The sequence below is a fragment of the Pelobates fuscus genome, chromosome 7 (assembly GCF_036172605.1).
Source record: "Pelobates fuscus isolate aPelFus1 chromosome 7, aPelFus1.pri, whole genome shotgun sequence".
In the NCBI taxonomy this organism is placed as follows: Eukaryota; Metazoa; Chordata; class Amphibia; order Anura; family Pelobatidae; genus Pelobates; species Pelobates fuscus.
Genome location: NC_086323.1, coordinates 133,188,886 through 133,212,341, shown reverse-complemented (window position 1 = coordinate 133,212,341; position 23,456 = coordinate 133,188,886). Strand labels below are relative to the sequence as shown.

The 23,456-nt window shown below is 40.9% G+C and overlaps 1 protein-coding gene across 8 annotated transcripts in view; it reads right to left on the bottom strand.

Moving 5' to 3' along the window:
* The window catches only part of ITPR1 (inositol 1,4,5-trisphosphate receptor type 1), a 165,292-nt gene extending 142,577 nt beyond the window's left edge, over nt 1–22,715 (bottom strand). For all 8 annotated transcript variants that reach the window (XM_063426661.1, XM_063426664.1, XM_063426665.1 and 5 more), the window contains exon 1: nt 22,594–22,715. The gene's annotated coding sequence lies outside the window, so the exon portion shown is untranslated. The remainder of the gene's footprint in view (nt 1–22,593) is intronic.
* Between the last annotated feature and the right edge of the window lie 741 nt (nt 22,716–23,456).

Here is a 23,456-nt window from a genome sequence, read left to right as displayed (position 1 = left end):
TTCTAACAATTCTGTTCACTCCATAGAGAGCGAGCCTGGTCTTCCCCTTCTAAGGGAGTTACAGCTCATTGAGAAGAATAGAAAAGTCATAATAATGGCTCCAGCACAGACGTTTCTCCCATGTGAAGCCTCTGATTGGAGTATTCCCTGGCACAGCCTGAAAAGCCTGGGCTGAGGAAAAAAGGGGAGAGCTTGCATAGGTTGCAGACAAGAGAAGTGCAGCATTTGCTAGCAGTTTTTAGATATACCCTCAAAACACATACAGGTAATAGAATGGAGAGTACAAGCGCTTATTTGTGTAGGATAAGATCTAGGTTATACCAAATAAATATGCGTGAGCTGCTGTATCACCGTGCTTATCTTTATATCAGAAATAATGGAAAAGAAAGAAATATCCGGTGTAGCGCTCTAATGGCAGTGGATATATAGGGGTAGTGAAGGAAAAACCTTGCTATACCTTAATGGGTCATATATTTATGAGTAGTCCCAATGTTTTCAGGTTTACCTTAAATAAAAAACACAAATGTACAAAACATAGTGTAACCTGTATACAAAGAATAAATATAAATAAAGTGCATAAGTAACTAACTCACACTTTACTGAGCTAAACACTAGCTCAGGTATATGCGCCTTAGGGTCCGTAGAGGCGACCCTCACCCTCCTTTTGGTCCAAATTTTCTCCAGGTGCAGTATCCTAGATGATAGGTACAGGAGGGAACATATAGCGTAGTACAGTCTGTGTATATAGGATGTATATTATGGAATAATACCAATATACTCACAAACCCAGAGCCAGTATCTCGGCTCGCTTCATAGGACGTATGTGGTTAAGGACCACATTCCTTCTTTATAATAGCAGGTAAGAATAAAAGCCGTAAGTGTAAAAAAAAGTATATATGTAATTTATTGTATGTAAAAAGTATAATATAACATAAATATAAAAATAGTATATAAATAAAATAACACTTGTGGCTATAGTCCAAAAGACAATTCTGTCTGCTCACTGTTCATCCAGGACGCGTTTCACCAAATTGGCTTCCTCAGCTGGAAAAAATGTTCATGAGGCATTAAGGACTCCTTCCTGCTTATATATCCTGTTAATTGTGGCTTTAGGCTTGTATTTTTCGCGGGCAATCTTCATGGTGATGGAGATGCCCTGTGTTTCAAGCCTCCTTTTCATCCGGCTACTTCCGGGTATGATCACTTCGGAAGTGATCATACCCGGATGAAAAGGAGGCTTGAAACACAGGGCATCTCCATCACCATGAAGATTGCCCGCGAAAAATACAAGCCTAAAGCCACAATTAACAGGATATATAAGCAGGAAGGAGTCCTTAATGCCTCATGAACATTTTTTCCAGCTGAGGAAGCCAATTTGGTGAAACGCGTCCTGGATGAACAGTGAGCAGACAGAATTGTCTTTTGGACTATAGCCACAAGTGTTATTTTATTTATATACTATTTTTATATTTATGTTATATTATACTTTTTACATACAATAAATTACATATATACTTTTTTTTACACTTACGGCTTTTATTCTTACCTGCTATTATAAAGAAGGAATGTGGTCCTTAACCACATACGTCCTATGAAGCGAGCCGAGATACTGGCTCTGGGTTTGTGAGTATATTGGTATTATTCCATAATATACATCCTATATACACAGACTGTACTACGCTATATGTTCCCTCCTGTACCTATCATCTAGGATACTGCACCTGGAGAAAATTTGGACCAAAAGGAGGGTGAGGGTCGCCTCTACGGACCCTAAGGCGCATATACCTGAGCTAGTGTTTAGCTCAGTAAAGTGTGAGTTAGTTACTTATGCACTTTATTTCTATTTATTCTTTGTATACAGGTTACACTATGTTTTGTACATTTGTGTTTTTTATTTAAGGTAAACCTGAAAACATTGGGACTACTCATAAACATACAGGTAATACTCAAAAAATTAGAATATCGTGCAAAAGTTCATTTATTTCAGTAATGCAACGTAAAAGGGGAAACTAATATATGAGAGACGCATTACATGCAAATCAAGATAGTTCGAGCTGTGATTTGTCATAAGTGTGATTATTATGGCTTACAGCTCATGAAAACCTCAAATCCACAATCTCAGTAAATTAGAATATTACATGCAATCAATAAAACAAGGAGTGTACATAGAACAAGATCGGACCTCTGAAAAGTATAAGCATGCATACGGACTCAGTACTTGGTTTGGGCCCCTTTCATAAGCAATTACTGCCTCAATGCAGCGTGTCATGGGAGCTATCAGCCTGTGGCACTGCTGAGGTGTTATGGAAGACCAGGATGCTTCAATAGCAGCCTTCAGCTCTTCTGCATTGTTCAGTCTTACGTCTCCTCTTTCTTTTGGCAATGCCCCATATATTCTCCATGGGGTTCAGGTCAGGCGAGTTTGCTGGCCAATCAAGCACAGTAATCCTACGGTCATTGAACCAGGCTTTAGTGCTTTTGGCAGTGTGGGCAGGTGCCAAGTCCTGCTGGAAAATTCAGTCAGCATCCCCATAAAGCTTGTCTGCGGAAGGAAGCATGAAGTGCTCCAAAATCTCCTGGTAGACTGCTGCGTTGACCCTTGACTTGATTGAAGCACAGTGGACCAACACCAACAGATGACATGGCTCCCCAAATCAACACAGACTGGAAACTTCACACTGGACTTCAAGCATCTTGCAGTGTGTGCCTCTCCATTCTTCCTCCAGACTCTGGGTCCTTGGTTTCCAAATGAGATGCAAGAGTTACTCTCATCAGAAAAGAGGACTTTGGACCACTGAGTAACAGACCAGGTCTGTTTTTCTTTAGCCCAGGTAAGATGCTTCTGACGTTGTTTGTTGTTCAGGAGCAGCTTGACAAGAGGAATCCGACATCTGAAGCCCATGTCCAGGATCCATGTGTGTGGTGGCTATTGATGCACTGACGCTAGCCTCAGTCCACTCCTTGTGAAAGTCCCCAACACTTTTGAATGGCCTCTTCCTGACAATCCTCTCTAGGCTGCGGTCATCCCTGCTGCTTGTGCACCTTTTTCTTCCACACTTTTCCCTTCCACATAACTTGCTATCAATATGCTTTGATACAGCACTTTGGGAACATCCAACTTCCTTCGCAATTACCTTTTGATGCTTTCCCTCCTTATGGAGGGTGTCAATGATGGTTTTCTGCACAACTGTCAGGTCAGCAGTCTTCCCCATGATTGTGATTCCTACTGAACCAGACTGAGACCATTATAAAGGCTCGGAAACCCTTTGCAGGTGTTATGGCTTACTTAGCTGATTAGAGTGGGACACTGAGCCTAGAATATTGCACCTTTTCACAATATTCTAATTTACGGAGATTATGGATTTGGGGTTTTCATGAGCTGTAAACCAGAATCATCGCACTAATTACAAATTACGGCTTGAACTAGCTTGCTTTGCATGTAATGCATCTCTCATATTAATTTCCCCTTTTACGTTGCATTACTGAAATAAATTAACTTTTGCATGATATTCTAATTTTTCGAGTATCACCGGTACATACATAAAATCATGTTTCTGAATCCAGCATATCTACTAAATTGTTAAAGCAGAAAATATTCTGGAAAGTGAACATTTAAACAATTTTCAGGTTAGTTCTGGAATACCACAGCAGATTCTCTGAGCTGGCATGGTTTCTTGTATGTGTGCTGCTAAGATGCAGGTACACTTTTCATGGATTTTGCGGATAAGGTCTCCATGTAACTCAACCCCCATTCATAAAAGACACAGTCTGGTTCTCTGATTGAATGCCAATGTCCTTGCATTTTATCAACATTCATCAGTTTCCAAGTGACTTTCACTTTTGCTACTCCTAGTCATGATGCCATGGGTACCTAGTCCTGTGCCCCAGTAATAGGGTAGGCCATATTAAAAAAAAAAAATAATAAATATATATTATTTTATTTAAAGAGGTGTGCCAATCTAATCGCCATTCATTGCTTGAGGGGCCAACTGACTGCTCTCTGCTGATAAATGGCACTCAGGGGCTGCTAATGTTGTGCAAATGTCATGCAAACTCTTGTCCCAGGTTGGCTAATAACACCCCAATAAGGTTTCTGGAGGTGAAGTTACATCTGTGAAGGCAGAACGGGTTAAAGCTGTATGCTGCACATACTGACTCCAATCACTGAAGTTGTCATGGTGCTTGGAGTAATCTTTAAAATAGAAAAAAAGATTTTTGGCACCAGTACAACTTTAACGCTATATTTCTGCATTTTATATATCAATTTTATTTATTTTTTTATTCAAAAAAAAAAAAAAAAAGTTCTATATTGGAACCCAGAGTGGTCCTTTAATAAAAATGTGTTACAGTGGTCTAAATTCATAGCCAAAGTAAAGCATAAAATTAGAGGCATTGCCTTCAGTATAAAAAAGTGTTAATTTCATGATGATTGAAAGTTCACAAACACGTTACTTTTTCTAACTGGATAATATATAGTTGCCCCATTTAGGATACTGAAAAGCAAACCTTCAGCTGTAGGTCTCATCGGTCTAAAAAAATAAAATAAACATAGTCAGAGGATGTAAAGTTTCTATGCCCTCGCACATGGGTCCTCAAACTCAGGCCCCCCAGATGTTGCTGAACTACAACTCATATAATGCTTTGGATTACATAGATAGCCAGAGAATCATGGGAGTTTTAGTTCAGCAACATCTGGGGGGCCGGAGTTTGAGGATCCATGCCCTAAGCAGATGCCAATTTGAGACAATATAGTAACTGGGTTAATCTGTACCTGGATGACAGATTGCGGTTTTCCGAATTACAATAAAACTGTAAAATCAGGCGTCCTAAGTGTCAGTGACTTATTTGTTGAATATTATGCACAATCCCTCCTCTTGTGGCCTAGCCATTTTTTGTATTCAGTTAATGAGCAATATTTACTATACTAAGCAAGATTTTCCAGTTTGCTTAAAAAAAAAAAAAAAAAAAAAAAACACAAAAGGGTCCCTTATGCCAATGTCTTTTTTCCCCTATGGATAGAATGGATAAATTTGTGTAACTTTTCTTACACTGCCATTTTCACTTGGGTCTATGTTTTAGAAGAATAAGGCATAGATTGTACATATTAGCTAATCAAGCTACAGCATTGTCATCTATAATGACCACTTTACGATCTGTTTCGTTGTGGAGGTGGCCATCTTGGAATTAAAGCAATGTTCAAACATTTAGTAACCGTTTTTGATAAAAGCCTGAAGTAACCATGTGAGCTCATAAGCCAGAGACTGAAAGCCAACAAGCTTTCAACTATCTACTTGTTCTGAGAAAGATATTTTGAGCATCAAGTGCATACAAGTAAATGGAAATCTTTACATAAAATGCTAAAGAGTTTAACAAGAATTATCAACACAAAGCATAAACTATTTTAAATATACTATAAAATGGTTCATTGACAATTTCAAAAGAATTAGTATATAAGGCATGGTTACATTCTGTAGTAAGGAGATTTTGGATAACATGAATGAGTAGGACAGCATGAATTTATATATTTTTTTAAACCTAGCAGTGTAGAGGTTGTCTGGAATAATGAGCTAAACCAGGACAGGAAGTCTGGTGTGGAATTTTCCTTTGTTTGTAAACAGCTGGCACATATCTTGGCATAAGGATCGTTGAATGTGTGCAGTTGACACATGGCAAGTCTTTGCTTGCACTTTACACGCCAAGCACCATAACCACTATAGCACACCAAGTATTATGGTGCTGGGAGTGCCATGGAGCCCCTCCATTGAAAGAGCATCAAACAGATTGATGTCTTACCTGGAGTCCACCTGGTACTGCTTCCTACCTCCACCATCTCAGGTAGAGAGTTGGAAGCTCTGGCTTCAGAGCTTCCATTTGCTTTTGTTAACTAAACCAGCTCATGGGCCAGTAGCCAGTAGTGGAGGCATTAAGTAGTGTCCGGTAGACCAGGGCTTAAAAGTTTGTTTTGAATCTAGGAGCCAGTCATTTGCAACAACAAAATGCAATTCTTAAAGGGACACTATATAGTCACCAGAACCACTACAGCTATAAAAAAAAAAAAAAAAAAAAAAAAAAAAAAGACACATTTTTGGTTTTAATAAACCCCACTCAGCCTTCCTACCTTTAGGGAAAGCTGAATGGTCTTACCCTGGGGTCCAGTGGGGCTGCTCTTTTCCTGCGTGAGAGGGAGCAGTACACTGCCAGTAGCAGCTCTCTGACCCCTGCAGTGTTGCCGGGGTTGGAGTGATTTCATATTCCGGCTCCCAGGATCATTACACAGCACATGTGAGCAGAGAGCAGCTACAGGTAGAGTATGGCTCTCTCGCACACCACCAACAGTAATCCCACCGGTGGCCAGCTCCCTGCTGCCTTGGACGGCTGGCAGCTTTCAATATTCCCCTTATGGCCGCAGTCAAAACTCCCTCGGCGGATACACTAGAGAGCTGGCAAGTCCCAGTAGACCCCATGTAATATTCTCCAAAATATTTATTAAAAAAAAAAAAAAAAAAAAAAGCAGCGCCAACAATTGCGCACAGTGCTACAAAAAGGTTTGACAAGGACACCTATTGTACAGTGCTACAAAATCTGATGGCGCTATATAAATGAAAGTTACAAGCGTTTCAGGTTGTCCCCTTTATCAATGCAATGTCCCCGCATTGATAGAGGGGACAACCCGAAATGTTTGTACCACTGTGTGTGCACAACTGCAATTGTTCACGCTGCAATCCTTTTTTCTATTTTTGTGGATTACTGTACTTTGCTTGGAGCTGCAGAGGGAGGTGTCAGCAGCACAATAGGAAAAGTTTGTATTTTGATTTTCTCTGGGTACTGCAGTAACCCTTACGTCGGCTATATACTGGCCAGGTAATATTCTGGCAAAAAAAAAAAAAAAAAAACAAACGCATTCAATGACAAACAGAGCTTGAATAAATGGCCACTTTCAGACTTTCATTTGTGCAGCCCCCACCTTCCCCAACAAAAGTGGAAAAGAACTGACATTCATGTCTAAGCCATAGTTCCTGAATTTGCAGCTTCTGTAGTGAGCTAGTTAACAGATTAGCAATGATCAGAAAAGTCTTGAATCAATCTGGGTGCTTCTATAGATGTCCATATAAGTAATCCATGTAGCCCATTAGCCCTTGCATAGCATCAGGAGTATGTGATTTGTAGTTCAGTTTGCCTTCTATGGAAGGCTGCAAAGCCTACGGCAGACCTGATCACAACTCAAATTCAGAAAAACCCACGTAAACGTAAAACATATCTTAATGAAGTGATCTGGGGCCACGGGCTCTCCCACTGTTTTATCTCTGCAAGTGGAAACATTGCAGTTTTATTGGCTGGTATACCACAACCACAAGAGGCACTTCAGCAAAATTCAACTATTTCAGTCAGATGGTCTAATGTTTACGGAGGCAAGATCTAGGTTTTGTAGTGGAGTACACATTTTTATTTCCAACACTATAGCAGTCCTTTAATCTTGTGTGCACGCACATTTTTATTGTGTTACGTCTTATGCCCCACATGTGGAAGATGAGTCCAGCTTTGCGTGTAACTAGTGTCCATCAAACCACACTTTACAATGCAGAATATGAGCTTCCAGATTATCTTGGCAGCTAAAGAGTGGGTGGTCTGCAAGTCCAAAGGAAAGACCTAGGTTTTTGTCAAACCACTCCTTTAAAGCCTACGAACGTCTAGTCCTTAGCCATTATAGGGAATGTGTAGAATAAATTATATGGTGTAAAGGCCAGCGCAAAAAAACACCACATGTGTGGCACTGTCACCTCTAGATTATGAATATTTCATAAAAATAATATCTTCAATGCGTACAAGTCACAGCAGGCAGTACAACCTGAAAACCCAATAGCAATGCCTGCAAGGTATAGCCATCTTTAGCTTCACCCTTAGACCAAACACGGGCAAGCAAGCATTTTACCTAAATACAGGGCAATTCTTGAAGAAAACCTGTCTGTGGTCCAAGACAACAAGGTTGCTTAAACAAATAACAGCACACTCAAAGCCAAATTCATCAATAATCTGTCTAATGACAATTGTCATTATCAACAGTGCCTATCAAACCTGCTTAAGCAAGTATTCCGAGATCTATGATCAAAAATTGCAGGATCCAGATGAGCAAAGCTGGTCAAGATCCAAAGAGGGAAAAAATGAAATAAATGAGTTCTACGTTGTAACTGCAGTGATAGATGGTTCTAAAGTATTGACTCACAGAAGTCAATAACCAAATGTGTTGGTTGCTTGAGTTACAATAAATATTTTGCACTTCAAAGTGTTAGTTATGTGGAAATGGTAAAGTGACAAATATATGCAAGTTGTAACACTGCCAAAGTGTTGAAACGTCCAAGGTGGGGTAAATACTAATATGGCAAACAAAATTTTATTCAGGGAGCCTCGGGCTTATTTTCTGTGAAGGTCACATCCTAGCCTGCCAGAAACTTAAATAACTAGCTATTAAAACAACTGTGATGCAGCAAGTAATGAACTTTTAACAAGGTGACACTATAGTTACCAGAACTACAGCTCGGTGAATTCTGGAGTCAGTCCCTGCAGGCGTTTTTAAGTGTAAAAACACTGCCTTTTTAGAGAAAAGGCAGTGCTTACGTTACAGCCTAGGAACACCTCTAGTGACAGTCACTCAGACGGCCACTAGAGGTGCACCCTCGGTCAGTGCTGCAGTGTGCAGCACCTGTGTTAAGCATCTCCCTGTAGAGTGTGAAGACGCTGAAGATTCCCCATAGAAATGTATAGATTGATTTTGCCGCACAACATTTTACTATGGAAGAGCATTGGATAGGCTGACATCATCAAGTTTGATGATCTCCACCATGGGGTGCCCAGCCAGCCTCCGTGAAACCAGTGTGGTCGACAAAACCTCCCTCCCACCCCCCAAAAAAAACAATTATTTTTTTTTTATTTTTTTTTAAAAACCCCATCTTAAGTGCACACCTTAATGTAGCTCCTGTACTCCTACCGAGTACTTCTGCTAACAGGGATCCTGAAGCACTTTAGACACAGTCACCTAAGCTTAACTGGGATCTCCATGCACCTCTTCAACCCTGTTAAAAGATTTTGGGCCCTTTTTCCAATCAAGCAAGGATTATAAATGGCTTTTCCCTCCGCTAATTATTTGAGACGGATTATAGGGGAGTAAAATGCAGTCTTATTGCATACACATTTATACAGAGAGATATGGATTTACACACACACACGTCACCCATACAATGCAATGTCCCTACAATAGACCCACCCTGGCTGCACTTTTATTTGGACAGAAAAACATTTCCCTGGATAGTTCTTCAACAAACACCCATGGCCATCCAAAAAGCCCCCTGACAGAAGAAACCGCACCTGAGTTACAGCATGTTAACGTTTTACCAGGTCATGTCTATTCTGATGCAGTTCAGTGATCTAGGCACGCAGCCGTTTAGTCCCAGTCTTACAAAAGAGGATTCTGGGGAACCCCCACATTATATGGCTCTAAAGGCACCCATGCTGTCCAAGCAGCAACCTGAATGGTGGCTGGGGAAACGAGAGATACCTGTTCAAAGAGTCACCAGATCTCAGCACACAGATGCCTGTTCAAAATGTCCAGTAAACAGTCCCAGAGCATCTCTTGGTCAAGCACTCGATGCGGAGGACAGGTCCAGGCAATGCCCAGGAGGGCTCCTGTAACGAAGCTCCCTGTATCCCTGGCTGGGTACCTCCACCAAGCACCACTTCCTAGCTAGAACACGGGATAAACCACAGTACTTCTGCCCAGTATAGAAACTGCAATGTTAAATACGACTCTAGTGGCGGTGTTCCTGACAGATGCTTCTGAGAACAGTGTCAGAATGCCACTCAAATTTTGGTCCTGAAGTAGCATTTGGTCTTCTGAACACAGATTTACCATGCATGCGCCCTAGCCTTCCCCATCAGTCTTTATGATCTCGAGAGGCAGAGCGTCCATGGTGAGACTAGTGCAGTAAGGGTAAGAAATACTGTACTCTCCTTTTAAACTCACAGGGGAGTGGATACAAACATCGGTAGAGTCAAAACAGTAGGAGTACGTTTGAATTCCTGATGCTATAGTGCTCCTGTAGTGATAAATCGAGAGATCAAAACACTGCACAAGTCGAAGGTCAGAATTTTTTTCCCCACATTTATGTACTCAGAATGGCAAGGTTGTCATGACAAGTGTGCCATAGAAATGGAAGCTTATTTATTAGATGTTCTATATAAATGGCCACAGTCTAATTAAAACAGCCTATATGATAATCAGTTTACATAGGTACATTATATAATCATTGGATTAAAACAAGGAAGTTAAAAAATTGCATTTGGTTAAATTCGTTTTTCCACCAACAAGGATGGTTGTTCTGTGCCATTATAATGTCAGTGGTAAGACACAAAGATTTAATTCAAGGTTACATTATAAGCTTCCTGCCATACTACATCGTTGATTATAGTAATCACCAACAGCCTCCCCTCTTGTACTGCAATCACTGTAGATGAGCCTACTATTCTCAATGAGAAATGTGTTAACTTCCTGGGGGGGGGGGGGGGGGGGGGGAGTAAAAAAAATAATAAAAGTAATTGCCAATATGAATACCTCAAATTTTGTTTAAATATGGCCATATTGCCAGGCGGGAGTGGGAGAGTGGAAATTGGACAATGCAGTCAATAGTAAAGAACTTACAATTGTAGGACTATAAAGAGTTGTGTCATATTGTTTGGACAAGCAGAAGTTTTAGGTCTAGCCTTGGCCAGATGTATAGGGTAATTTTGATCCCTGGTAAGACCATAAGTGCCCCCGAGGCAGATACAAACTTTGCTTTATAAATCTGTGCGAGGGAGATTCAGTTATTCAAGCCAATGAAGTGTGCAGCATTCCAGATGGTGCAGTGTGCAGGGGAGGAAGGTGATTGAATAAAAATATACTTTTCAACTTGGTTACAAAAATGTCTTATGATTCTATAAATAGAAGACAGGGGGAGTGCAGTAGGGATTAGAGGGAGGGAGAAGAGATTTACAGAATCTGTCCTGAAATACAGACTTAAAATATGCTGAAAAGGGAAACCAGTGTGGAGAAAAAAAAAAAAAGAAGAAAGAAAAAAATATAGACGAGGCAAGGATAGTCTAACAGCACAGTACCAAAAAATACATAAAAGTCAGTTTGAGATTATATGGGGGTATTTGCTTAAAAATGATATGGGGAGATTTTTTTTTTTTTTTTACAAACCTAATGGGGGGGGGGGGGGGGGGGAATGGGCTTACTGGTTTTGTGAATAGCCAAGACTTTAAGATACTGTTATATTTAAAACCACCCCACTTGCTGCATTCATTTCTACCCTGAATACAAATGGACTCCGTACATGTAAGGCGTCATGAAGAGGAAGTGGGACAGGATTAAAGTGACAAGAGTTCAAAATATTCTAGAGCCCCGTTTTAATGCATCTAGCATGACACCATTTTAGCCAAAAGTTATTCGAATCTACAAAAGACGTTTGTACCATATTCTGCTCGTCTCTGGTTACCTCCAGTTGCATATTTTGAAGGCAGTTTAAAAAAAAAAAAAATGAATTGGGATTCCCTTCTGGCAAACAATTAGAAATCATTCAGTCTAGCTAGAAGTATGCATATGCCTCAATGCTGCAATAAAATGTGACGTTTGTAAGTCACTGGAAAATTCTTACTGAAACGTGCCTTGATCCAAAAAAGGTTGGGAACCACTGATTTATAGAACGCTGTGCAAGTGCTTAATTGCAAGGTATGAGAATCATTGCAGATATGTTTAAAATGTTAAAGTGACACTGTCAGCCACCTCCAAGTAAGTATAATAAAGACTGTATGTAGGATCCTTCATAGACCTTAGTGTTCTAAACTCACGCATGTGAGTACAACATGCACAACGGATAGATTCAGGCAAGTATAAAATCACCTGCACCCGCCAGACCCCCAGAGGAGTAACTGTCAGGGATCTTTGCAATTATGGTGACAGCCACTTTAACCCCTTAAGGACCAGACTGTTTTGACCAAGTTGTATGTTAAAGACCAGGGCTGTTTTAACACTTATTTGTTTTTGACTGTAATTTTGCCCTCTTGCTGTTCCCATATGAATAAATATTTTTTACCCCCAGAAAAAGAAGGGCTCTTTACATACCACTTGTGAAGAAAAGGGACTTCATTTGACCTTTTCTTCTATTTTTATGTATTTTGTTTCATTTTTCTGCCTAAAATGGATTATTAGTTCAGCAGTTTGCAACTACCGAACCCCGACCTCCCTCCTGGCTTGTTATGTTCAAAAGCACCGTCAATTAAGTGTTCCCTGGGTGGCCGCTGTTCGTATAGCCGAACGCCACGTGGAAAAGAAAACGGCGTCCATCTTGTTCGCACGAGGAGAGAGTCAGCGGGACTTGGTCGTCGAGTGTCTGGAACTAAAATCGGACACTCGACCGCATGAACCACCGCTGAAAACTACCGAACTCCCGCTTCTCCTACTTACCGAACAGCGACATTCGGTAGTTATGTTCATACAGACCAGGGGAACAATTGCTACTATGAGCCAGGAGGGTATATTCGGTATTTTGGCCGCTTTTCGCCTTTTTCCCCATTGACCGACCACACACGCTGAATTCGTGGAACTGTTTTGGGCAGGAGCCTTGTGTGTGGTCGGTAAAACAGGACTTCCACACTTTTCAAGAACCCCTGAACCGATCTGGGTGAAATTTGGATAGGTTTGCCTCCCAGATCGGGGCTATCAGGGGATATGTATTTTGTGGGGATACCTTGTGGGGAAAGGGGTGTTCCAACTTTTGGGGAAAAATGTGTGCCCTTTGCCTGGAGATAATTGATTTACTCCTTAACTTATCTCAATATCTCCCAGGCAGAGGGAGGGCGTGTATTAGTAAAATACTGTACAGTGATTGGTGAATGTATTTGTTTGTTCTGGGACGTCCTCTTGCAGGAGGATTCCCCATAAAAGCCAGCCTGTTTCAATAAAGCTTAGTTCTGTTACACCCTTCATGAAGTCTTGGCTCATGTTTGGGGAAGGAATATTCTATCTACTGGGAAGGATTGTCTGGGAAGCTGTATTCATCTCTACCCCCTGCTGGAGCTATAATCACTAATACTCAGCAGCTGGGAAAGGAACAGGAGACCACAGCACCATCACCACTGCAGGTCTTAACACCACTATTTGAATGTCATAATTTACTTTTAAAAATGTAAAAAAAAAAATATATAGATTTGACTCATCTACAAAAGCGAATGGAAAAAAAATGCTAGAGTTAAAATTTTGTCCTGAGTTTAAAAACAGGTTTTTACATGCTTTTTGCAAGTTATAAGGCCATAAGTACAAGTAGGACATTGACGTTTCAAAATCTATATTTTTACAATCAAAAGTGACATTGTAACACTTTGTCATAAGTCTGAATTACACCTCACATTTACATATTTCTTTTTTTTGTAGACAACCCATGGTATTCAATGTAGGTCATGTCCAATCTTTTTTAGTAGCCACTTAGTCAAACACTGGCCAAAGTTAGCATTTATTTTGGCGTGTTAAAAAATTATGAATGCCAACTTTGGTCAGTGGCTACTAAAAAAGACTGAACATATCCCATTTGCAATACCTTGGGTTGTCTACTATTGCAAATAGTATGCCATCACGGGGGTAATTCTCATTCCTGGGCTACGCTCTCAAAGGCAACATAACCAATCTGGCAAATTTCAATGTGAAAAAAAAATTGAAAAAACAAGTCATAATTTGACCCTGTAATTTTCAAAAAAAACAAAAACAAAAAGAAAAAAAAACACAAACTGTACATGGGTGTACTGTTCTACCCGGTGACTTTGCTGAACACAAATATTAGAGTTTCAAAAAAGTAAAACTTATCACAATGAGATCAGCGAAAGTGAAGTTTGTATGAAAAATACAAAAATATGTCATTTTCACTGACCATATCGCTGTGATTTTACGGTTTTGAAACACACCCATGTACAGGTTTTAGGGTGTCATCGAAAATTACAGGGTTAACTACAGTGCTAGCAAATTAAATGCTCTGGACTTTCTGCCTGGGTTATCAGGCAAGTCCCTCAAATTTTAAGCAATAAAATTACTTGTGTAAAAATGTACGTAAAATTTAAATATATACATATTTATATATTTGAAGTCTATGTGTATATTTATGAAGTTCTTTATGCAATTATGTATATTTTGTATTTTTATTTATAGATATATTATTTCAAAGTGTATTTTGATATAAATATAAAAAACAGTTCAAATAAAATTATTAAACACACACCTCTATTTAACAGATGCAGGGAGACTGCCTGTCAATTGAGGCAGACGTCTGGACGCCTATTGCAGCCATGTGAGCGCTCTGTTAGAGTGCTCACATGGCCACGGGGGCCTAATATGCTGAGGGGGGACTCTCTAGGCTGTAAGGCAGTCCTAGACCGGGAGCAACACTGATCGCAAGCGGGGGAACGGCGGCAATCAAGTAATTAACGTTATGACGGTTCAGGACAGTCAGTCCTCCAGGTGTTAATACTAGTTAATTACAATAGATTATAATTTTTGCATATTTTTATTTTGTATATGATAATTGCCATTACAGCATCAGAATGAAAGGCCATACACTTGCTAGAGGAATAACTATAGTGGTCACTACAGAGGGCAGTTTTACAAGAGTGCTCAATCACTATTGGAATAATTGAGGCCCCTTTGGGTGAATGTGTAAACTGCCCTTTAAACCAAAGAGTTGATAGTCAATGGAGGCAAAAATAATAGACTGCACAGATGATCACCTACATAATTAGGATTCTCTTTTAAAACAGATAGCCAGAAGGTCTGCGATCACTGCCTTAAAGGCAGTCCGAAAGAACCCACTATCTACAAGACTTACTCAAAGTGCTCAATGAGCCAAAGCTAATTGGGTTGGGTTATACCAATGAATGTTTTGGTTCAGCAGTTCCACTGAACGTAGCATTAAACATAGGCTTCGTTTGTGCCAACAATGCAATCATTAAGCAAAGCTTTGTTTGTTTTTATAAAAAAAAAAAAAAAACATTCACTGCTAGGTGAAATGTTCAGCACCAGCATCAAAGGGGTTCAAATAGTAATACAAACTATTAATCCCTTGTAATTGATCACCTGGCGCCCCGACTGGGTACCTCAGGTTGACGGATGCTCCTAGTGCTTCCCGAGGGCTCCAAGCACTCTACTTAACACCATAAGCACTGCAGACCGCACAAACCGCTGCAGCTTGGTTAGGGTCTCGTCGTCTTCTGGACCTACGACAAGGCTCCAGTGGGTGAACCTCTTTCCCCAGAGAGTGAAGCAGGAACAAGCTCTTACAAGAGCTTAGTGATTATACAAGGGAGTATGAAGAGCATAGCAATCCCTTGTAGCAGATTCCCCCAATAAGAGACAAGACTCTAGATTGAGGGTGAAGTAGAACTGAAGGTTGAATGGTACAGCTGCTCTTTTACACAGTTTTTCCCCACAAGGTTACTGCGCAGGCGGGCCTTGTGGGGCACAGGACATTAAATTCACAGTCCAATAAAAACAGAGTTTTACACTTAAAGGAACACTATAGTCACCTAAATTACTTTAGCTAAATAAAGCAGTTTTAGTGTATAGATCATTCCCCTGCAATTTCACTGCTCAATTCACTGTCATTTAGGAGTTAAATCCCTTTGTTTCTGTTTATGCAGCCCTAGCCACACCTCCCCTGGCTATGATTGACAGAGCCTGCATGAAAACAAAACCTGGTTTCACTTTCAAACAGATGTAATTTACCTTAAATAATTGTATCTCAGTTTCTAAATTGAACTTCAATCACATACAGGAGGCTCTTGCAGGGTCTAGCAAGCTATTAACATAGCAGGGGATAAGAAAATCTTAATTAAACAGAACTTGCAATAAAGAAAGCCTAAATAGGGCTCTCTGTACAGGAAGTGTTTATGGAAGGCTGCGCAAGTCACATGCAGGGAGGTGTGACTAGGGTTCAAAAGCAAAGGGATTTAACTCCTAAATGGCAGAGGATTGAGCAGTAAGGCTGCAGGGGCATGTTCTATAACCCAAAACTGCTTAATTTAGCTAAAGTTGTTTAGGTGACTATAGTGTCCCTTTAAGCACTCCCAGTTACTGTACACAAATCCTCACCTCTGCCTGTGATACAAGACAATGGACTAACTCCATTAACTTTAGCAGAAAAACACCGACACATTTTTACAAACCCCAAAATACTACATATCCTCCGATAGCCCCGATCTGGGTGAACAACATATGCAAAAATCACCCAGATCGGTTCAGGAATTTCCTGGAAGTCTAATTTTTGCCCTCCGTGCACATGGTCCCATGCCCAAAACCATTCCCCATACACTCAACGACAAAACACCGCTGGGCAATTTAAGATGGCCACCACCACATGTTTGAATTTGTTCCAGTTAAAAGTCAGAGGAGCAGAAACAGTACTTTTGAACATGAGTTATCACAGGGCCCATGGTAGGAGGCTGGCAAGCAGGCTCCTCCAAAAACATATGACACATCCCTCATTCTCAGGTCTTCTACCAGAGGCCTGGGAGTCTGAGGGCAATTGTCCACCTTCTCATGACCCAGCTTACTGATTTTATGGGTATTTCTACATCCACCACTGCAGTCTTCCATGTCTTGTCTACCAACCAGATGTCAGGTTGGTTGGCCACTACTACTTTGTCTGGCTCTTAAAGTCCCATGGGATATTAGCCCTGTTATTCACAATTACCCTTTCTTGTGTCTCCCATCTGGACTTCAGTAGGTCTAGCCCATAGTCTGTGCATTTCTTCAGTACACAGTCCCAGCAACTTTGTGACTCTGCATGCTGTCCCTGCCAACATCTTACACCTGGCTACCATGTCCTGGATGGTCTCATTCTCTGGGACAGTCTACACCTTGAGTCTTGCCTGGTGTCGTAGACTACTGCTTCAACAATCTGGTGCAGCGTGTGTTCTTGATCTGCTAGAATTAGTGCCTCAGTGCAGTTCAGCCCTGCATTTATCAATGACTGGTAGGATTTCATAATGTCAGAAACATCTGACGGTGGTACACTCAATTGAGAGCTTTGTCTTGTTATGGAACCATTTTTTGCACCCGCCATTCCCTTAGCAGTTCATCTTTGGAGCCATATTCATGATAGTCTCTGGCCCTGGCCTTCCTTCTGACTGGGAGTTTGATTTCAGGTGGAAACCTCCATTCATAGCAAGTAGTTTCTGGGTTTTGACCACATTATTATACCAGGCAGGTACCAGATTACTGGTTGGGCATGTGTTTGGCAAAGCAAAAGAGATTTGTGGATATAGATATAATAACTTTAATTATAATTGTGTTTATGACTGATCTTGTTCTTGATGTTGTGATGGGACTTCAGGACCTTACTATTGACATACAGACAATTTGTGCTGCAGCGTTAATGTTTTTATCCGGTAAGTGTGGATGAGGTACTGATGTGCTCTTCATGTTGGCTACTCATCGTTTGACATCTGTGGTGGGAGCATGCAGTGGTCTGCTTTTGGGTCTAGTAGCCACTGGGCCTCAGTGTTGTGATGTTCTTCCAGTACTGTTCAGTCTCTGCTCTGGGTGGATTTGTGGTTACCCTGCTGCTGTGCTTACACCTTTCGAGATTCTTTGGTAAAGAGGGAATTAATTCATAATTTCTTTGCTGCATCTGCTCGGTCCAGTAGCCATCACAGTAAGTCTTTGCTTAGCCGTTTCCAGTGCCTCTGGTATGAGCATACCCTTGTATTTCCTCATTAGGCAGCATCTATCCTTTATCTTTCCACCTCTGTGAAGTTGACCAAGCTTATGATGCCTTTATCTTTGCTTCCAGTCTTTGTGTCCATGGTGGTCATGGTTTCTTCTTCAGCCTGATCTTGGAGTCAAGCATCTGGATGATCACCAATGCTATGGCATATATGAAATTGTTGGTGTTGCTAGACGCTTTGATGTTAGGGTAGGTGAAGGTCTAACTCATACGTTGTTCCATCATATGTTTCATGTACCTTGTCCTAATGCTGTTGTAGCAAACATGTCTAGGTTCTCATGTGTCCAGGAATGTTTTTTCCCAAAGCCCACATGACAGACGACGTCCAAGCCAACAGGACTGTTCTCATCCAATTGCGTACTTCTCATAAAGACCCACTAGGGATATATTTGCAAACTGTTACTCTGACCCAATCAAATGCTGCTATAAGCAGCATTTAATTGAAGGGAAAAAATAAAAATAAAGTTGGACTCCGTTCTGGAGGTGAAAGCGCCTCTAGTGGCAGTTAGTAAGGCAGCCACAAGAGGTATTTATTAAAGGGAATGTTTTATACTAAAGGGTTAAAAATGATGGTACCCTGACCACTTCATCTCAATGAAGTGATTTTTGGTGCAGTGGCCCCTTTAGTAGTGCTTTAATCTAGATGGCATCTGGGTTCCTCAGATGTAGACATCAATGATCTAAAGAGAAACTAGATTTGATGAGCACTAGTAAAATACATAGCTGAAATCAAAAGCAAGATGGATGTTTTGGTGCAACTGCTCATGTGTGTTCATAACACAACCTCCACCTCCAGGTTACCTGCCCAAAACTCAAACTATGAATTACTGTTGGAAATTGGATAATATCAACTTCCGCATAAGCTTTTATTTTACAAATTGCATACGTTTTTAGTGTGCTTCCCATGACAGCATATTTAGTCTTATTCTAATGTGACATTATGTAAAGCCCTTGCTATAGCGCAACATCTTCACCTCATGTGTCAATTATAATTTTTACACTAATCAGCCACATCAAAACCACCTGCCTAATATCATGTAGGTCCCTCTCATGCTGAAATAACAGCACTGATGTCTCAAGCATGGATTCCAGAAGACTTCTGAACATGTCCTGTGTTATCTGGAACCAAGACGCTAGCTGCAAATCCTTGAAGTCCTGCAAGTTGGGAGGGGAGGCCTCTATGGAATGGATTTGCTGTTCCAGCACATACCACAAATGCTCAATTGGATTGAGATCTGCGGAATTTGTAGGCCAAGGCAACACCTTGAACAGTCATGTTCCTCAAACAATTTCTGAACATTTTTGCAGTGTGCATTATCCTGCTGAAAGAGGCTACTGCCAGCAGTGGATAACATTGCCATATAGGGGTGTACAGGGTATGCAGCAATATCTAGGTAAGTGATATTTGTCAAAGTACATCCACACAAATGCCAGGATTGATTGTCCTTCCTTGCACCACTTTTAGTAGGTTCCAACTACATAATACAAGGAACACCACAGACTTCCCATCATTATTTGACCCTGGTCAACATCACTCAGATCTTCTCTTGTACATTTTTCCTGCTTCCTACACATGAAATTCAAGAGCTGACTGTTCACTTGCTGCCTCATATATCCCACCCCATGACAGGTGCCATTGTAACAATCAGTGTTATTCGCTTCAACGGTCAGTGGTTTTAATGTTGTGGCTGATCGGTGCAAGTTAAATACTTGCAGTCTGATCTGAGTAATTGTAAAGCACTACAGAATAGATGGTCACTGAATAAAATAAATAAGTCCATGGAAGCAGTAACACAAAAGTCTTGCCCACAATGTTGTCAACATATATAAAAAAAAAAAAAAAAAAAAAGTATACAATAGTCACCAAAACAACTTTAGCTTAAAAGGGACTCTTCAGTGCCGGGAAAACAAACCAGTTTTCCTGGCACTAGAGAATTCTGGAGTGCCCCCCTCCCGCATCGTTGAAGGAGCACTGGGTCAGACTTCACCCATGCTCCTCCCCTCCCAATGTCAACCGGCCGGAGAGACCTAATGCGCATTAGACCTCCCCATAGGAAAGCATTGAAAAATGCTTTCCTATGGGGAAAATCTGACGTTTGAGGTCCGTGAGGATGTCCAGTGGTCTGTTTGGATTCCGGAAGCCCTCTAGTGGCTGTCTGTTAGACTGTTTTACATTGCAGCACTAAATGCACATGGGTCACAGCACCCAGACCACTTCAATTAGCTGAAGTGGTCTGGGTGCCTGGAGTGCCCTTTAATTAAGCATTTTTGGTGTATAGATACTGCTTCTGCAGTTTCACTGCTCATCTCTCTGCCTTTTAGGAGTCAAGTAACATTTTATGCAGCCACACCTCCCTGCATGTGAATTACACAGCCTTCATCAACACTTCCTGTAAATAAAGATCTAATGTTTAAACTTCCTTTATTGCACATTCAGTTTAGAATTTCACATCTTTCACTCTGTTCATAGTCTTCTAGACCTTGCAGGAACAGTGTGTTATTAAAGTTCAAAATGCAGAACAAGAGATTAAAATACACCCAAGGCAAGTTAACATCCATTTGTAAAATTAAACCATTTTTCATGAAAGCTGTGTGAGTGACATCTGTGAGGTGGCTAGGCTTCATGGCACAGACAAAAGTGATTTAAAGGACCACTCTAGTGCCAGGAAAACATACCCCATCCCGCCCGGCTCTGGAAAGGGGAAAAGGGTTAAAACGTACCTTTTTCCAGCGGTGGGCGGAGAGCTCTCCTCCTCCGATCCTCCTCCCCGTCGGCTGAATGCGCACGCGCGGCAAGAGCTGCGCGCATTCAGCCGGTCACATAGGAAAGCATTCATAATGCTTTCCTATGGACGCTTGCGTGCTCTCACTGTGATTTTCACAGTGAGAATCACGCAAGCGCCTCTAGCGGCTGTCAATGAGACAGCCACTAGAGGAAATAGGGGAAGGCTTAACACATTCACAAACATAGCAGTTTCTCTGAAACTGCTAGGTTTATGAAAAAATGGGTTAACCCTAGAAGGACCTGGCACCCAGACCACTTCATTAAGCTGAAGTGGTCTGGGTGCCTAGAGTGGTCCTTTAACTCCTAAACAGCAGAGAATTGAACAGTGAGACTGCAAGGGGTATTATCTAGATGCATAGACTGCAACATTAGGTTTTAAACCTGATGGACATCACCTGGTGCATTGAGGTTTGAAAATACTAAACATCGTGTGCTGGGTTGTCACAAACAAAAATCACATGCTTTTGCAACAGCTGTAAGTCTAACCAGGTCATATTAAACGGCAAATATAACACTATACAGCAATATTGGTAGATTTATACTTAAGGCTTATTTTTAAAAAAAGCCGATTAGGTAGTTACTCATGCACCAGTTTATTAAAATAATATTCATATGTATTTTAATAGTAGTTTACCCAAGTTACGTTCTTGAAAAGGTATATGCTATGACGCCTTTAATTTGTTCTTTTCTTAACCTTAGGCATATACATACACATAAATAAAAAAATTCAAAAAAACCCTCTTACTGCAGCCTGATCTGCCTACTATGAAGTCATGCTTCATGAGTTTCATCAAATCCAGTACTTATAAAATGTGTGCGGTGTAGGCATTCGCAAGTGGACATTGAGGAATGTCACATACAGTGTATTAAATCCATGTTCAGCATCATCATGCAGTGAGTGATAACGTGAAAACCGTCACTGAATGGGCAGTGGCTCTAGAGACATTCTGACAGCCACTAGAGGTGTCTCAGCCAAATATAAAAGAGTAGCAATGTTTTACACTATCTATGCATCAAATCCACTACATAAGTGGTATGTGTCTTGTCCCTTGAAAAAAATCAACAATACACACATTGAGAGCACTTCAGCTTGCTCATGTACCCAAGAGGTGTTCGCATATTCACATACATTATATACACATGAATGCGAAGTCTGCATTTTCATTAAATACCTTTGTACAATCTCATGCCTTATTCTAACGATTATTCACAGCAAAAGTGAATGCTTCTCAAAGAGAAGCAGAAATAACTGCACATGGGCCATAGATCCCCAATACTACTCTATGAGAAGCATCTGACTAGACCATCAATAGAGAGCTCATTGGTGGATCAGATTACAGAAAGGAGATTAACACACACACAAATAGGAAAATGTACTTTTTAAACATGGGAGGTCCCATCATCTAATATTACAAAGGAACACTAGCATTACAAATTGTACCCATATGCAGTATTACAAAAAAGAAAATATAGAGTAGAATTCCCGGCTATAGTATGTTTGTAAATGTCAGGTATAAACACTATGCAGAATTCAGCAAAGCTATTCAGATTTACATACAGAGGGCTATCAGTATACAGTTATAATGTAAGCACTCTTACCCACTATGGCAATGCTATTGGGAACTCTGCTGTGTACAGTACTGCAGCATATAGTGCTATAATAATAATATCATTTATATGGATTCCCAGACTGACAAGATTTTTTATTTTTTTTTGCAATACACATACATATGCATTTCTAGTAAAGCAAGACATAAAACATGCACAGCACTTTGAAATCCCCACATACATTTTTGGTTAAGCTATACAACATGCAGATTGCAGAGCTGCCCAGACATAGAATTGCTTGCTGGTCCATTGAATGGATGCAGATTAATACAATGCAGTGATTGCCTACATAGAGTATAGGTTGAGGTCTGTCTATAAGATGCCGTCTCCATCCAATATAACGGCACACAATGAATGGCCACACACAGCACGCACAGCCAGCCAACATGTAGCATTGTGTACCTGCCCCAGTGCTCAGTGTTCAGCCAGAGACCAGCCTCCTGTCAACCCATCCATGGCAAGGAAGAAGTTGGTCCCCTGTAGAGCACAGCAGCCCTTCCACACGCTCCTCTCTATCCACTTTATACCACACTCTGTCCCCCGCCTCCCACCAAGAGTCTCTTTATATTGCTCGCGGTGCAGCCGGGTCTTGTAGTCCGTTGCCGGCGTCTCAAACGTCAGTGGGGGAGGAGAGCGGAGGTCCCATGGACTACTACTCCCTGCATGCAATTCGGCGGCGTGCACCCGGCAATCAGTTGCGCTAAGGGGAGAAAGAGGGAGAGAGATGAATCCCGTTACTCGAAGGATGCGATAACTTTTTCTGGATTACTGATTGGGTCGAACGTCGTGACGTTATTGGAAAACTTGCTGCATGAAGTGAAAAGTGCAACTGTGATGCTCTCACATGTAATGGGAGATACTTTATGGAGAAGGCAATCTTATCTGTACAAGTTCTAAACAACATGTATGAAGAGTTATAAACTTTTATAGGGAATTCTAAAGATGTACAGGGAGTTCTACACTTTTATGGAGAGTTCTACACTTTTATGGAGAGTTCTACACTTTTATGGAGAGTTCTACACATGTATGGGGAGTGCACATGTTCTCTGTAACTTTAGTTTAATTAATGCCATGGTTCTTTGGTTTGGGAACAAAATTGGTGTCCCAGACTTTTGATGAGGGCTGTAAAATAACCACCCTTAGGATTACTGCTGTATGGGAGGGTGATCTTGGGAAAACCTTTTCGAATAAACAATGCAACACTATCAGAGTTATTTACTAAAGTGCAAAGTTAAAGGACCACTATAGGCACCCAGACCACTTCA